The sequence below is a fragment of the Zalophus californianus genome, chromosome 3, assembly GCF_009762305.2.
Source record: "Zalophus californianus isolate mZalCal1 chromosome 3, mZalCal1.pri.v2, whole genome shotgun sequence".
Classification (NCBI taxonomy): Eukaryota; Metazoa; Chordata; class Mammalia; order Carnivora; family Otariidae; genus Zalophus; species Zalophus californianus.
In genome coordinates this window covers 130,155,858-130,173,605 of record NC_045597.1, presented here as the reverse complement: position 1 = coordinate 130,173,605, position 17,748 = coordinate 130,155,858, and the positions used below count along the sequence as shown (strand labels likewise).

At 40.7% G+C, this 17,748-nt stretch overlaps 1 protein-coding gene across 9 annotated transcripts in view; it reads left to right on the top strand.

Moving 5' to 3' along the window:
• LOC113920606 (sodium channel protein type 1 subunit alpha) overlaps window positions 1-17,748 on the top strand; it is a 143,980-nt gene that overhangs the window by 11,293 nt on the left and 114,939 nt on the right. For 5 of the 9 annotated variants that reach the window (XM_035726821.1, XM_035726820.1, XM_035726819.1 and 2 more), the window contains exon 1: window positions 11,852-12,082. The exons of 1 other annotated variant lie outside the window; for it this stretch is intronic. The gene's annotated coding sequence lies outside the window, so the exon portion shown is untranslated. Of the gene's footprint in view, window positions 1-11,805; window positions 12,083-12,812; window positions 12,921-17,748 lie in introns of those variants that run through there. 3 more of the 9 variants (XM_035726816.1, XM_035726814.1, XM_035726817.1) reach the window with 3 other exon arrangements.

Below are 17,748 nucleotides of genomic sequence, written 5' to 3'. Positions count from 1 at the left end.
GAATGCTTGCTTTTCCCAAGGGAAGATAGAAGAGACGTAATCATACGTGATTTGGGTGAGTTTATGAATGGATTTCTGAAGGTTGGGACGGCTTAGGGATGTGGGAAAGATGTTAATCTCCCAGAAAAACATGGTAGCATAATTCTATTGATATTTGCAGACATTATGGATAGCTTTTCTTGGTAAAGGCAATGGCTCTTAGTCTTTGAACATGAAAGGAAAGAGATGTTGGTTAAAATCCTTAGGGAAACAGGAACTACATGTTTGATTATGCTAAGTTATGGCAAAGTTCAGTTTTATTTTGTAAATAAAGAGTTGTCTTCATAAATATTAGCTACTTCTTTTAGTATAAAGAAAGTCCTCTTCATAAAATAAAAGCTCATCAAACCTCTTCAGTAGATAGAGAAGTGATATGTTTGATTTAAAAATATATTTATTTATCGTTTTTTTAAAGATTTTATTTATTTGATAGACACAGAGAGAGAGGGAGCACAAGCAGGGGTTTGGGAAAGGGAGAAGCAGGCTTTCCGGTGAGCAGGGACCCCGATGCGGGGCTCGATCCCAGGACCCCGGGATCATGACCTGAGCCAAAGGCAGACGCTTAACGACTGAGCCACCCAGGCACCCTTTAAAAATATATTTAAATGGCAAACTGGTATTGTGGTCCCAATAAGTAATCGACCATATTTTTCTTAGCACTAACTGTAGCTGACTCTTCTTTGCAAAGTGGGGAAATTGCCGTATGAAATAGATCAGGCAAAAACCAAGAATAGTGTGTAACTGATCTAAGAGAAGGGAAAGAGTACATGTAAGCACAGACTAGAACCCAACACAGTAACTTAGTTTTTTATATTGCTCATGTATTTTCTTTATTTATATTGATATTTCTTTTCTTTCTTTATCCTACTGTGGTAGTAGATCTAAACCTAAATATTTATGATTATTGCTTTAAATATTGTGATGTACTTTGATCTTGTTTTAAGAGTCAAACTTTATGAAGCTTTTATGTATTTAAAGAAAGAGGCATAAAGCTCAGGCACGTGAAACATTAAATATTTTTTCAATATAAGAAAGTTAACAGCCATTTAAATGTTTTGTTAGACTAAAGAAACAGAAAATATATTTTTAGATTACATTTTAGCTTTTCAAAGACATTATAGAACTTCAAGATCATTTGCTTGCTGGATATTTCCTGGGCCTCTTTTTGGATCTGCCTTCCTGAAAACTGTCAATGTTACTCTGAGTACCTGGTGCTCATGCCCTTGAACTTGAACATTTTGTGGTTAATATTTAAGATCAGCATGGGGAGCTAGACTGAAGGACGGTCACTTTCTTTACCCTTTGCTAAAACCAATGTTGGTTAGTCCATCACCTTCTTAAACAGTAACTGCAATCACACATACCATCACATCCATCTCTCTGTCAAAACATGAGTGAAAATCAATTGTGGCGTATCTAGAAATACTCCACTCACTTCCATTTCGCTTCTTATGTGCTGATGCACATACTCAATATTAATTTCCTTCATAGTTAGACAGTGGAAAAAATTTGAATGGACTTTTGTGGTACAAAACTAGCTATGTGACCTTGGACAAGTCACATCACTTCTCTTGACATCATTCCTTCTATCCAAAATAAGAACCCTTGTGTAGTTGATCTCTGAGAACTTTCCAATGCCACAGTTCCTCAAGGATTCTCAAAAGCTTATCTGTGAAGCAGTGGTAAAGATTTATGTCAATTGATGTTGTGTTTCATGAGATTTTAAAAGTTCTTTTATCCTGCCTTTAAATCTTAGTGGAATTTCATTCTGGAATTTTGATTCATCGGTACTCAGCAGATGTCATCTGTTCACCTTCAGCAAATACCTTCATTCAACCACAAACACTGGGGTGTGTTTGGGAATAAAATGAGAAATAAGACCTAGTTCTTTCTCTCAAAGAGATTAGGGGCCGGAGTCAGGGCGAGAGGTGCAGAGTAGAGGGTGGAGGGTGATGCGACCAGAGGAAAGGAAGAAAACCAAGTATTAAAAGTGTGATGGCGGTCGCGGCGCTCACTGGGGGCCCGGCTTTTGTCCGCCGCCGCCGCCGCCGCGGCTGCTCTCCCAAGACGGCGGCTCCTCCGGGCGAGTACTTCAGCGTTGGGAGCCAGGTGTCGTGCCGCACGTGCCAGGAGCAGCGGCTGCAGGGCGAGGTGGGAGCCTTCGACTACCAGTCCAAAATGCTGGCTTTACCACGTCCCTCTTCCAGTGGAAAGCCCAACCATGCAGACATCTTGCTCATAAACTTACAGTATGTTTCGGAAGTGGAAATAATTAATGACCGAACAGAAACCCCTCCTCCCCTAGCTTCACTCAGTGTCAGTAAGGTTGAAAAACATTTTAGAGACGTGGAAAGCCAAAAGATACTGCAGCGTTCACAAGCCCAGCAACCACAGAAGGAGGCTGCCCTCTCATCCTGAGTCCACACACCCGGAGGACTCTTCCAGCATCCAGCCAACGAGGCGGTGGTGGTGGCTTCGGCGGAGGCAGGCCGGGGGAGGGAAGGGATCCTGTATTTCCTGTTGGCTCTTGTTAACAAAGGGTCAGCATTTCCAAATCTTAGACTTGAACAAACAAAACACCCAACAAAAAAGAACAAGAGAATAATTTAAAAGTTGAGTCATTACTTGACTAACAGACTTTGGTCCACCGTGTCCTTTTTACAGCCCCCTTCTGGAACAGTCACCTTGTTAATTTTATTTTTGAAAATTCCTTTCCTGCTCTGCCCTTTCACCTCTGACTTTCCTAGTCTGTCCCTGCCATTCTGTTTTTATAAGTGGCTACACTTGCCTTCTGAGTGATCGAAAGAAACTTTTACATCTTCTCTTCCAAAATAAAAGTAACAAGCTGACTGTGATACTTAAGTTGAGACTAGAGCAGCAGACAGGTCTCACTTTAAATTTGTCTTTTTTTCCCTCTCTCTCTCTTTTTTTTCTTTTTTTGCACAGGGCATGGCTTGAATTAGTTTTATTTTTCTTAACTTTAAATATATATATGAAAATATATATTAAAATGTTCTCTAAATAAAAAAATAAATAAATAAAAGTGTGATGGCTCCCGGCTTATTTGAGGAAAGGCAAAGAGTTTGCTATTATGAAAAATGGCATTGCTGTCATCCTCAGTAAATATTGATAATGCACTCTTATACTTTAGCTGAAGAAAAAAAGACCAAGAAATAAGCCAGGGCCCCAAATAATAAAGGATTTTAAGCTAAAAACTCATAGATCACTGAAATAATTCTTTTAAATATTGCTTGAATGGTTTCATAATGGAGAATGAATAATATTCTATGAAGTGACAAAAAGTAATTCTGTAATTTAATACCTTTGTGAACCAATATTGCGTTGCTGACCTCATCAGATGGTTTACATTCATCTATTTAATTCCCTTTCAAGAAATCATGTTAGTGTATTACTAGGTCTTGCTCATAAAACCTATTTATTTGGTTTAGGAATACCATTGTTTACTTCTCCAACTCCAACAGCTGCCTATGTAATTAAAAGAAAATTGCTGCGAATCTTCCAACAGGAAGTAACTGCATCCCTGGAAATAGTCATTTCTAATTAGATTCTGGCTTTCATTCCTTTGGGTGGAATGGCAGGAAGGCATGGGGAGACTGGGCATCATGTGAGGACCTCTTTCATGATCCCACAACCTTCCTCCATCTCTCTCTCTCACTTTAAAATACAGCATTGTGGTGAGGTCAAAACAAAACAAAAAACCCAAACCTTACCATTCATTTTCCTTTACTACCAGAAAGAAAGAATCAGAAGTAATTTTAGTGATTTTTGGGAAACTTTTTATAAAATTTTAAGTATTTTTCTGTGTGCCTACAAACACAGATTCTAGCTACGTGAGAAACATTTTAGAATAGATTCAGTAAGAAAAATAATTCCAATTATTTAGGCTCAATATATTGTAGGTGATTTTAAGAATGGCAATCTGTGAGTGAAAAAAAATCACAAACCTGTTACAGCTTTGATTCAGTAAATTCCAGTGGAGCTGGGGTGGGCTCAAATATTTTGATACCCTGTTTGAAGAAATAGCTGTCTTTTTGGGCGCCTGGGTGGCTCAGTTGGTTAAGCAACTGCCTTCGGCTCAGGTCATGATCCCGGAGTCCTGGGATCGAGTCCCACATCAGGCTCCCGGTTCAGCGGGGAGCCTGCTTCTCCCTCTGACCTTCTCCCCTCTCATGCTGTTTCTCTCTCTCTCTCTCTCTCTCAAATAAATAAATAAAATCTTTAAAAAAAAAAGAAATAGCTGTCTTTCTGTCTTTCTTTCTTTCTTTCTTTCTTTCTTTCTTTCTTTCTTTCTTTCTTTCTTTCTTCCATTCATGGGGTGTATGGACTTTACCATGGTTTTAAATGTTTATCTTCTAGTACCTATGAGACAATCTAAAACCAATAGACCAATTTTGTGCTCTCAAGAAATTGTAACTTTAAGCTTGATAAAAAACTGGTTGGCTATGGTCCCTAAGAGGTGGATCTAAATGACAATTTCTGCATTTCTTTATGTAATAGCAAGTAAATTCTATACTCCTTTCTGGTTCATTTTCAGAAGGACAAATTAACCTGAAAAGTAAAGAGTTTATTATTTTCTGCTAGGAAATGTTTTCTATTTCTAAAATAGTGGCTGCTTCAAAGAAGAAGTGAAACTCTCACTTTTGCAGATAATATGATAACGTGGAAAACCCAAAAGACTCCACCCCAAAACTGCTAGAACTCATACTAGAATTCAGTAAAGTGGCAGGATATAAAATCAATGCACAGAAATCAGTTGCATTTCTATACACCAGCAACAAGACAAGAAGAAAGAGAAATTAAGGAGTCGATCCCATTTACAATTGCACCCCAAACCATAAGATACCTAGGAATAAATCTAACCAAAGAGGCAAAGGATCTATACTCAAAAAACTATAAAATACTCATGAAAGAAATTGAGGAAGACACAAAGAAATGGGAAAACGTTCCATGCTCATGGATTGGAAGAATAATTGTGAAAGAATATTGTGAAAATGTCTATGCTACCTAGAGCAATCTACACATTTAATGCAATCTCTATCAAAATACCATCAACTTTTTTCAAAGAAATGGAACAAATAATCCTAAAATTTGTATGGAACCAGAAAAGACCCCAAATAGCCAGAGGAATGTTGAAAAAGAAAAGCAAAGCCGGTGGCATCACAATTCCAGACTTCAAGCTCTATTACAAAGCTGTCATCATCAAGACAGTATGGTACTGGCACAAAAACAGACACATAGATCAATGGAACAGAATAGAGAGCCCAGAAATGGACCCTCAACTCTACGGTCAACTCATCTTCGACAAAGTGAGAAAGAATGCCCAATGGAAAAAGACAGTCTCTTCAACAAATGGTGTTGGGAAAATTGGACAGCCACATGCAGAAGAATGAAACTGGACCATTTCCTTACACCACATACATAGATAGACTCCAAATGGTTGAAAGACCTAAATGTGAGACAGGAGTCCATCAAAATCCTAAAGGAGAACACAGGCAGCAACCTCTTCGACCTCAGCCACAGCAACTTCTTCCTAGAAACATCGCCAAAGGCAAGGGAAGCAAGGGCAAAAATGAACTATTGGGACTTCATCAAGATGAAAAGCTTTTGCACAGTAAAAGAAATAGTCAACAAACCAAAAGACAACCCACAGAATGGGAGATGATATTTGCAAATGACATATCAGATGAAGGGCTAGTGTCCAAAATCTAAAAACAACTTATCAAACTCAACACCCAAAGAACAAATAATCCAATCAAGAAATGGGCGGAAGACATGAACAGACATTTCTGCAAAGAAGACATCCAAATGGCCAACAGACACATGAAAAAGTGCTCAACATCGCTTGGCATCAGGGAAATCCAAATCAAAACCTCAATGAGATACCACCTCACACCAGTCAGAATGGCTCAAATTAACAAGTCAGGAAATGACAGATGTTGGCAAAGATGTGGAGAAAGGGGAATCCTCCTACATTGTTGGTGGGAATGCAAGCTGGTGCAGCCACTCTGGAAAACAGTATGGAGATTCCTCAAAAAGTTGAAAATAGAGCTACCATACGACCCAGCAATTGTACTATTGGGTATTTACCCCAAAGATACAAATGTAGTGATCCGAAGGGGCACATGCACCCCAGTGTTTATAGCAGCAATGTCCACAATAGCCAAACTATGGAAAGAGCCTAGATGTCCATCAACAGATGAATGGATAAAGAAGATGTGGCGTACACACACACACACACACACACACACACACGTGCACGCGCACGTGCGCGCACACACACACACAATGGAATACTATGCAGCCATCAAAAAATGAAATCTTGCCATTTGCAATGACATGGTTGGAACTAAAGGTAATGTGCTAGGCGAATTAAGTCAATCAGAAAAAGACAAGTATCATATGATCTCACTGATATGAGGAATTTGAGAAACAAGACAGAGGGTCATAGGGGAAGGGAGGGAAAAATGAAACAACACAAAACCAGAGGGAGGGCGCGGCTCAGTTGGTTAAGCGACTGCCTTCGGCTCAGATCATGATCCTGGAGTCCCGGGATCGAGTCCCACATCGGACTACCTGCTCAGCGGGGAGTCTGCTTCTCCCTCTGACCCTCCCCCCTCTCATGCTCTCTCTCTCTCTCTCTCTCTCTCTCTCAAATAAATAAATAAAATCTTTAAAAAAAAACAGAGGGGAGACAAACCATAAGAGACTCTTAATCTCAGGAAACAAACTGAGGGTTGCTGGAGTGGTGGGGGGTGGGAGGGATGGGGTGGCTGGGTGATGGACATTGGGGAGGGTATGTGCTATGGTGAGTGCTGTGGATTGTGTCAGACTGATGAATCAGAGACCTGTATCCCTGAAACAAATAATACATTATATGTTAATAAAAAAATTTTTAAAAATAATACAGTGGCTGCTTAAGTCACTATATTAATAAATGGGGGAGAGCAAGGAATTAGTAGTAAATGTTTACAGAATAATATATAATATATATATACATTTATATATATACATTTGTATATACATGTGTGTATATATATATGTGAGATATATATATATATATATATATATATATATTCCCCACACTACTGGGGAATCCAGTAGTCCTGAAGTGGTAAATTATGTTTACTGTGGAATCACAGTTCTACAATAAACTGCTCTTTAGCTGAGTTCCATTTTCCAATCACATGGGGCAAAACCAGGATTTGAAGCCAGGTAATGATACCTTGGTCCTATGGATTTAGAATCATAAAGTCTGGGTTCACATTCTGAGTCTGGCATATGCAGTGGGTATCGGAATCACCATTCCGTCAGGCCTGTGTGGCATCACTATTATATCCTCTGGGACACCATCCCAGGGTGAGACTCCTGCCCAGTTTCAACTCCAGACACTAGTATCCCAATCCCTTTCCTTTAGGGAGGACCCAGCTTCATGTCACTCAATGAGCCTAGATTCCCAAACAAATTACAGAAGGATCTATTCACATTTTCTCCTTCAAAACTCAAATGTCATTTATAATTTTGAGCAAGGGAACCCACAATTCAGAACACAATGATTTGACCATTACTTTGGGAAATTTTGCATCAAAGTCCAAGGATGAGCTCCTTCTCCCTGCCGAGCCCCAAATTAATTAAGAGTTACTTAACTTTTTGTATAAGGCAGCTGACAAAAAGGTCCAGAACTCCAAGAGATGGGCGTCAAGTATAATGTTTTGATTAAAAAAAAAATCCCTTTATTTTCTATGCTAGAAAATACTAAATAACATTCTGCTATTAATCACACTGATTCTTCAGCCTTCTGATGCTGAGCTCTCCCCTTGCACTCTCAAAGTTCTAATCACAGCCTTGGAACTGACAAACAACAAGACCCAGTGCAGCTTTTTCCATCTGAGTGACCTCTCTTCCTGTCTAATACCCAAAATGTACTGACAGCCATGAGGCCCATTACAGCATCCCTTCTCCTTTGGCGCACCGAGCGGTGAACTGCTGCTGTTAGCCCCCAGCAGAGCTGTTCCAAAGTCATGATCCAGTTCTCAGGACAGAGAGAACAAGGCAAAGACTAAAGGACATCTTATGCTTTCCTTCTCTTTCCTTTGTTAGAAACTTTCTCATAGGAAGGACACAGCCTAAGCCTCTTAGCAGGTGAGCAAAGCCGTGCATTCACAGGTGGAAGTACTGTCTCATAGGAAATGGCCAGTATATTCTTCCTACCTCCTGAGACAAGTTGACAGAGGATCTCCTGGAATGGCTAATATTAAGGGTGGGAGGTAAAGGAGGGAAATTACCTTTTCATTCTTTGAAACTGGAAAGGTAACAGTGAGAAAGAGAAAATTATATCTCAATAAATTAACTTGCTACATAAAGGTAAATAAAATGCAGAGTTGGTTCCATGGGGGGGGTGTCTAGGAATCTGGGAGGTGAATAAGAAATCCACAGAAAGCTCTCAGCACAAGGTCAAAAGAGACAATGCAATTAGTGTTAAGATTTAGCACAGAGAGAGTTTCATTTTTACTTTATCTTTTGCCAACTTTTAGGAGTATGACTTTAAGTGTATAATTTAATAAAAATCTCATATTTTGGGGCACCTGGGTGGCTCAGTTGATTAAGTGTGCGACTATTGATCTCAGCTCAGATCTTGATCTCAGGGTCAGGAGTTTGAGCCCTGCACTGAGCATGAAGACTGCTTAAACAAACAAACAAACTCGTATTTTGCCTTTATGCCAAGGCTTATATGAGGAATATTTAAAGTTACCAATGACGTTAAACTGCTTCAGCTCTGACGAATGAAATGTCTTGTGTACAGAATGATGGACTAGTCCTTAAAAATGCTCTTTGTACTGTGGGTGGGATATTGGCCTTTCTTTTTCAGTCTGTATCAGAACAGCCATTTATTCTCATGTTCAGTTCCTTCAGTTTAACACACAAAATAAAACGTAAAGCTGATCTTTAACACAAGAAACACGATTCTAACTACTGAGGAAACAAGAGAGATATTAGAGAAGAAAGAATATGTGAGCTAAAACCTGGGTAGCATTTTCCATGTTATGGTTGGGAGGGGGGCAGGGGATGATCTGTCAAGAGAAGTGAAGGTTGTGAACAAAGATACAGAGGCAGACGGGTGGTGTGCACCATGAAAATAGTGTGCCTTTCCATCTGTTTAAAAGGTTGGAGTAAACTCCGCTAATGGAGGGATTTTGATCTGGTTTGTTCACTGATGTAACTTCCGTTTCTGTAAAAGTGCCTGGCGTATCTATCTATCTATAGCAGGAGCTTGAAGAGGTGAATAAATGAAGTGTCAGAGGCCCAGAATCTGAGCAGTATTTGATAGCTTTCAAGGGCTAGGGAATTTGGATTCCTGCAATGAGTGAACTGGCTAGGTCTCCATAGAGTAACAGAAACTAAGTCCAACTAAGTGAAAATGGAGTTTGTTGTGTTCATCATGGAACCCCAAGTCAGGAAAGTATCTCGATCTTGGGAAGGATTGGAATGGGAAACAGAAGTCATTGCAAGTTTTCTAACATGTTCTGAAGCAATGACATTTTTTTCCTTTTTAGCCTTTTGTCTCTACTATTTATTTTCCTTTGGATAGAAAGCAAAATGTTTGCCAGAATAGGTTTGTCAATACAAATGTAATTAAGAAACGTGGAGTTGAGTCTCTTGCATCTGAAATAGCTAAACTTATCTGAAGTGGTCTGTAAACTCTAGAAAAAGCATATAATTAAAATTAATCTTCAAAAATAAAAAAAAAAAGAAGTCATTGCAAGTTTTCTGGCTCTGTCGTTTGTCACTGCGTCTTCTACCCCTGCGTGATTCCTTGCTCCCAGTGCCTTGGCCCACCTGGTTTGGGCTGTGTGTTCCCAGTGAAGCCTGTCCCCCACCACTGCGAGAGTCACACGGGGCAGCTCTGTTTGACTAGGTCAGATGGACAGACACCCTTCCCCTCTCAGGTCCACCGCTGCGGACCAGAGAGGGGGAGCTGTTGAGAGGATTGTTGTGAGCAGCCCCTCAAAAACTTGACCTTTATAATAAGCAATTAGAAGGCATGAAAGCATGTGGCCAATGGTGTTCTTATTTTTATGCCTATATGTTTAAGCTATAGGTACTGTTCCTATGAAATATGTTAGCCTAACATTAAAAAAAAAAAATACTGCCTGTTAGTTCACATACTTCCCACTTCTTCTTCAGCTCCAACAGCTTAGTAATTACTTACTACATATTGGTCACTGGTCCTTCCGGCTCCTTTCAACATTGCCCTGACTCTACCAGAGACTGAAAAACACCATTTCCCAGACACTGAATAACTTCCATTAATGTGTTCATGCTACCTGGATTGGCTTTGGTGGAAATACAGAATTGCTGAGATGAACAGGAAATGATTACTCAATTTCATTCTTTTATAGTTGAGAAGATGGGCCCACGAGTAATTTATTAAAAAAAGGTTCAGTAAATGTTTTGTGAACAGGGAAACAATATATCCTTGTGATTCTAGAACAGGGGGAAAAGGTGGACTTTTGAGAATGTTGCAAAGATCAATAGATTTCGAAACCAACAGGCTTGGTTTTACTGCTTTGCAAGCTGTGTGGCCTGGAGCCTTATTGATAAGGTTCAGAAAGCCTCAGAATTTTCAGCTGCATAAGGAATAGTTATAATAATATTAGTAATAACATTGTACTGTTCTGTGGTAAGGAATTGATAGATGAAGTATTGAAGGTGATGTCATTTAATAAATGGTAAAGTCACACCCAATGACAGTTGTCAACAGTAACTGTGTTTGGTAGAAAGCAACCAGCATGAAATATTTACTGCAAATTACTAATCTACACATAGTTCATTGTGAGTTTACGCATGACTGGATGTTAAAGACTGTTTCAGTTTTAAAGTACAGTACACAACAGAAGTTCTATTCTCAGTTCCTAGAGTTACAAATAGTTTCGTGTGGATACTCCATTGTCTTGGGAACACCTGATAGACAGGGGTTTTATAATTCTATCAATAGGTGTTACTTCATTTGATTCAAAAATATCTATTTGCTTACCAAAACATGGTCAAATCTGCAAGATGAGGAAACATATTGTGGTAAAGTATAATAAAACTAGACATGTAGAGTGGAAGATAATCTTGTTTAACATCTAAATATAGATAAGGATGACAAAATGTAAGTTTTCATGGAAGAGCTCATGACTTGCTTAAAGGCACATGCTCACAGGTGTTGAAAATGAAGTAAAACTTGCATCTTCTCACACTGAGCTGTTCACTATAATGCAGAACCTCCTACTGAACACAACCTTAAAAATGAGAAAAATTTCAAGTAGACCTTCAAAGGAAAGCCATAGACAAGCAATAAAGGGCCACCCAATTCTCTCCTGGTGGAAGAAGAAGACAATGCTTTTTTCACAAATTATATAATTTGTAAAGATAACAAAGATTCATAGAATAAAGTGACACTTAAAGAAAAACGCAAAAGCAACACAAGATATTTGCTATGCTTGAAGATAGCTATATTTACTTTTAAACTTTCTCATCTTTGAGTCTTTAGGGGTTTGATATGATAAAGCAATTGGAAATGAAGGAGAAACAAGAGGAAGCAAGAGTGAGAGAGCCATAGGGAAAAAGGGAAAGAAGGAAACGGAGAAGAGGTTGAGAAAGAACACATAAATCAGGCTGGTGAGAAAATATTCAGTGTTTGGCCACTAGATGGCGATGTAATATAAGGTGCTCCCTCCACTTTTTTTTTTTTTTTTTTTAAACAAGCTATTTGCTGATTTGTATTAGGTACCATAGAGTGAGGCGAGGATGAAGCCGAGAGGATACTGCAGAGGTCTGTGGTGCATGTGTGTGTGTGTGTGTGTGTGTGTGTGTGTTCGTGTATGTGTGTGCTGCCTCAGTGAGACTGCAGCCCTTGTAAATACTTGGTCACCTTTTGCAAAAGGAATCTGAACAATTGCAACTGAAGGCACGTTGTTACCATCTTGTCTTTGGGAGATGCTGTTCCTCATTGCAGATGGGTAATTTTCCTTTTTATCAGGTAAGCCGTCTGGTTGTTTCGTTGTGATCTTAGTCATATTCATTCCCCCGTTATTCCTGCGGAAAAAAAGCCCGTGGATATACAGTTGGAGCTGAGCAGGAAGTCCATTTTTGTATGTGAATTCGGACCCATGGTCCCCCTCCTCCCTCTCTTCTCCTCCCCTTCTCCTCCCCTTCCCCTCCCCCTCCTCTCTCCACCTTCCACGAACTGAAATCAGGTTTGTTTTGCAGTCAGCATCTTGATACAAGATGGGATTCTTTGGCCTGAAATAGCTTGGAACCTGGCCAGTTCTTCTTGCCTTTGCTTGCCTTCATCCTATTCAAGGTCTCCTTTTGAAGCCCCCTCCTTCACCCGTGCTTTAGAACTGGACTAGCTAGCTGTGAATAGAGGTCATATTGTTCCTAAGGATGGAGCAAAAATTAGATCTCAGTGTTAACCCCACAGGAAGGAAGGAGGTAGCAGGGCTATGCTGGAGCTCAGCACTGCAGGGGTGTTCAGCCTCCTCGGGCAGAGGCTGGGCTTTGGAGGAGAAATGCCTCCTGCCTTGGACAAGAAGGGAACAATGATGCATTCCCCCTAACTCCGATCGAACCACGCCACAAAAGGAGCTTGAGGGAAGTGGGAGAGAGTCCCTTCTTCTGTGGAATGCCTAGCAGGAAACATCGAGTTACTTTTAATTAGACAGAGGTCATGATCAGCAGTGATATTGCAGATGCTGTTCGGTTCCCAGGGTGAACCAGCTGGCTTTTCCAAAGTGCTCAAGAAAGGTTTCCGGGTGGACGGGAGGCTTTTCAAACATCTTTGTTATCATGGATTCCCGCTCTCCTACCTGTTTGAGGTATGTGTTTCAAGACCACCCCCCACGTTTACTTCTCATATTGCTTTTTGTTCTCTTCAGTTACTCGCTGAGAAGCGTCACTCCTCTTTAACAAATTGGTCCAAATAGAGTGGTGGTAGGTGCTTTTTCACGTGTCTTGAGAACCGAGTCAAGCCAAAGCAGGGGAATGCTCTGTCTGTGCGTGTGACTAAATATTTTCTGAGATGCAATAGCAAACTTGCGAACTGCTGGCACTGTTGCTCTCACACTTATAAAATGTGTGTGCTTTCTTTTCCTATGGATTTACAGGTTCACATGGTGTTTCTGATGCGCTAGTGTAGTAACAGGACAGAGGTCTCCATAAAGCCCTTTAAAGCATCCCAAGAGGATGATGCCAAACAGAAATAGGAAAATTCCATGCTGAGGCTGGTGATTCCGGCTTGAGTTTCTCCTGTCCGGAGCAGTGGGTAGCTTACCTTTCCTATTTGCTGCGAGACCCGGCACTCCAGGGTGATGCAGCTCGGGGCTTGGGCACGTTCGCTGGACGCCTGACACTTCTCTTTCCCCTCAGCTGGGCATTTTGGAAGAAGAGTAACTATGGTGAAAAACTCCTTTAAAGCTCTCCTTTGTGGCTGTTGCCCTTGTAATTGCTAGGAAACCACTGCACCCCTCTTCTAGGAGCACTGTTGCCATTTAGGCCTTCCTCCACAAAGCTCCTTGAAGAGATTTTTAGATGGTGTCTATTTTAGGAACATAATGTGTAGACAGGAATGGATGGCCACAGAGATTTACGGGAAAACAATTTCGTGGAGAGGGTGAGGTAACATTATAAACCACTAGGACAGAGAACACTGGCTGGTTATATCACACGAACCCAGCAATGCAATTCGTTTTCATAAAACTCACTGCAACTTCTTTGTATGGCTTTTTTTTTTCTTCCCTCTTCACGTTGTTGGTCTGTTTTTTCAATTTTTTTTTTTTTTTTTTTTTTTTAGGTAGCCAACATATCCGGAATGCTCCTACTAATAAAAGTAATTAATACATTGGATTTGCCGCCAGTACTAATAGTCTCTGTTTACATGGCCCCTTCTTGCTGGGAAATTTGGTACCTGGGAGACTCATTTATTAGAGCAATTTTCCTTTAAGGCATGGTGGAAAGGGTTTCTCCGTCCATGGGAGGGAAAGGGAAGGCACAACTGGAGCCCTAATTAATTATACAGTATCCAAGAAGGCACTGGGGACCTCAGCCAGGATTCTCCATTAGCAACTAGAAATGCCAGGGACAAAGGGAAAGACCAGAGACCCATAAGTAAACCTTATTGCCACCAACATAGGGAATGAAAACTCCAGAATCTCCTAGAGGAGTCCAGTAAGAAATATTCTAATTCCTTGCATAGAGAGCACTGTCAGGGAACCCAGAGACTCAGAGAAAACACAAGAGCACCTTCTCTGGGCGTTGCAGAAAAGGAAGGGGGAAATCTGGGGCTTGTTTGGAGTTACCCCTAGGACTTCACAGACCTGGCAGTCCTCCTGGGATTATACTGGTATGACTCTGACATTTGAAAGCACCCCTTCAAAATTTAGCCTGGGGGCCTGCCGGTACAGGGTATTATAGGCCAAACCCATCACTTCCTGCCAGGTAAACAGCTACCTTGGAAGGGGGAGGGGAGGAGAAGGAGATTACAGGGGAGGGTGAAGAGGGACTGAGAATGAGCTATTGATGCTTTTGCAGTTTTCATCTTTGGGTCAATGGGGCTGTGATTTGTGAGGTAATCACTACCCTTTGAAATTCTGATTAGTCAATTCAGCATGTTTCACATCTCTGTTTAGATTATACCAGTGAAACGTAGGGGTGGGGAAGGGATTTGTTCTCCAAGCAACTGTGGTCAGAAAAAAAAAATCAAACCAAATTTGCCCAAACTTGCTTTTCCAACTTTTTCTCTTGTCCCTGTTCCTAGATTCCCATTTATTAACTCTTTTATTTAGCAAAGATGCATAGCATTTACTCCATCCCAGCCACTGTTCTGAGCAGACCTTTACAGATATTTTGCCACTTAATCTATGAGGTAGGCGCTATTATTAATCAACACTTTATGGATAAGGAAACCAAGGCCTAATGAGGTTAACTTTCCCTTGGTGAGAGAACAAGTGCAGAGCCCAGACAAACCCAGACAGGCTGGCTGCAGAGTCTGTGCTTTCAACCGTGCCCGATCACTCCTGTGATGGTAGAGCTAGGATCTAGCCCAGATAACCAGGACTCAGGTAGTGCAGCCTGTATATGGCGGCTGCAGTTCTGATGTGGAAACGCTGGGGTTTAGAGCCAACGGGCAAGAAAGAATTCTTGAGGCGACTTTGGTGCAAAAAGGTGGTTTTATTAAAGCACGCAGACAGGACCTGTGGGCAGAAGGAGCTGTACTGGGGTCATGAGGAGTGGCTGATTATATACTTCAAGTTGGGAGGGGGTTAGGGATAGCGTAAGTCTCTAAGGAATTTGGAAGCAAGGTTTCCAGGACCGTGAGGGACTAGCTGTTGTTGGGAAAAGGTCATTTACTGCTGTCTAGTAAAGCCTCAGTCATGAGACCCTTCAGATGTGTATCAGTGGTCCAAATGCTTGGAGGATGATTGCTAACATATATCTTGGGGGGTCGAGATAGAGTTTCCAAAGGAATTCTTATATGTTAAAGGAGCCTCCGAGGATCCTGGAGGTGGGTTGATGTTAAACTAAGATTGCCTTTTGCCCTTAGGGAAGACTTGACATAGGCAGTTGAGTTCCTAGAGGAAAATCACTCTGCCTGTCCCAAGGACCTGTCAATGGGCTGTAAATTGTAAAGATTCTTTTGCCTTTGTTCCCCATGTTAATTCATCTGAAATTTCATATACTTTGATTTAGAATGATTTCCTAAATATACTATACTCATTCATTGGGGGAAAAAAAATGTGTCCTCCTATAGTATAGGACAGTTCCTATACTAGGTACAGGACTATGGTGAATTAGACAAAATCCCTGCCCACATGGTGCTTTCAGTCTAGTGATGGAGTTGGTAGACTTATCAGTGTGTAAGGAAATAGCAGAGAATATATGTTCTTTGAGGAAAAATAAAGTAGGGTAAGGCAATGCTGAGGATGAGGGGGGCATGCAGAGAGATAGCAAAAGAGATGCAGAAAGCGATTTTTACCTGAATGAGGCGAGAGAAGAGCATTCAGGCCAGAGGGAAGAGAGAGAACACAAAGGTCCCCAAGGGCACAGTGTCTCACAGGTGTAAGGGGTGGTACCCGCCTTGTTAGTAATCCTGAGAGGAGAAGAAATGGAAGGACCTGGAGCCACACAGGTGACCAGCCAGATCTGGGGGGCCCTGGCAGTGTGCTTAGGGCTGTCATTGTCCCTGGCATTTATAAAAACAAACCAAGGAACAATGTCAAGTAAATTTAAGTCGCATATTTAATGGTAACAAATTACTGGTAAAAAACAAAAAACAAAAAACCAACAATATAAACCTAAACCACTCATTTTTACACACCAAAAAATTTTAACAATTTATAAAGTTCTGTGAAAAATTCTGTTTCCTAGAATGCAGTGAAATTGGCTCAAAAAATGTTTAAACGGCGCTACTTGATGAAAAAAATCTGATTGTGATTTTTGGCTAGATGTCTGCAAATAATCAGTTAAAATTAAAAAACAAACAAACAAACAAAAACCCCAAAAAGCAACAACGCCCCAAGCAACCAGTCCATCTTGCTTTACACTTCAGCACTTTCCCCTGAAATGGCTAAATTTGGGAGGTGTGGGCTGATGGTAAGGATGGAAACCCGTCTGTCATCCCCCAGGTTCCTTAGGACACAGTAGACGCTCAGAAGTGTTTGAACAAATCTTTTTTTGCAAATGAATTAACGGGATCTCAAAATAATACGGGAAAATATAAACAGCTTTCATTTTTATCTATATTAAATGTTTTGTTATGTTTTTATTCCTTCGGAATTCACATTCTAATGGTTTATCTTTTTATATCTCCTAGCTGTTTGCTCCCACTCCCTCTCAGTTACCTGCAAACATTGTAATTTCTCTCTAGCAGGTGGGAAATTCCCTTCTTAGAAGGAACCTTGCTTTTAACTCTGTAAGTGGCAAAAATCCTCTCCTTCTCTTAGGGCCTCTTCCTCCTTTGGTGTTCTGCCCACAACCTTAACTTGAACTGTGATGAAAGCATCTATAGTTTTTGGCTTTAATTTTTTCTTTTGTCATTTGTGCTTTTGATGTCGTATATATGAAACCATCACCTAAGCCGAGGTCATGACAATTTATTCCTTTTTTTTCCTATTCTATTTATAGTTTTAGCTTTTACATTTATGTCTGTGATTCATTTTGAGTCAATCTTTGTAAATAATGTGAGGCAGGGATCCAACTTCATTCTTGTGCATGTTGATATCCCTTGTCCCAGCACAAGTTCCTTACAGAACTTGAGCTTGTCCATGCACCTGATACACAGTAGGCCAATGTCTAAGACATGGGTTTTGAAGCAAAGAAAGCTTTATTATCAGAAGGGGAAATCGATGAGAAGGCAGATCATTCCCAAAATTGCCTTGCCCTGTTGAGCCTAGGGACAGCTTCTATATGTTTGGGGAAGAAGATGAATACATGTGAGGGAGGTGAGGCATCTCTTGAAACCTTGAGGCAGGGGAGGGCTTGAAACAGTCTGGAGGTAAGCATTCTTCCAGACAATGAGGTGCCATTTGGGACCTGGTCTGATCAGGTACATCAGATAATTTCCAGACAAACACTACCCTCCGGTACCCATTAGGTTTCCACAACCAACGGGTACACAGGGAATAGGGGTAAAAAGGCAAGGTTAATGAG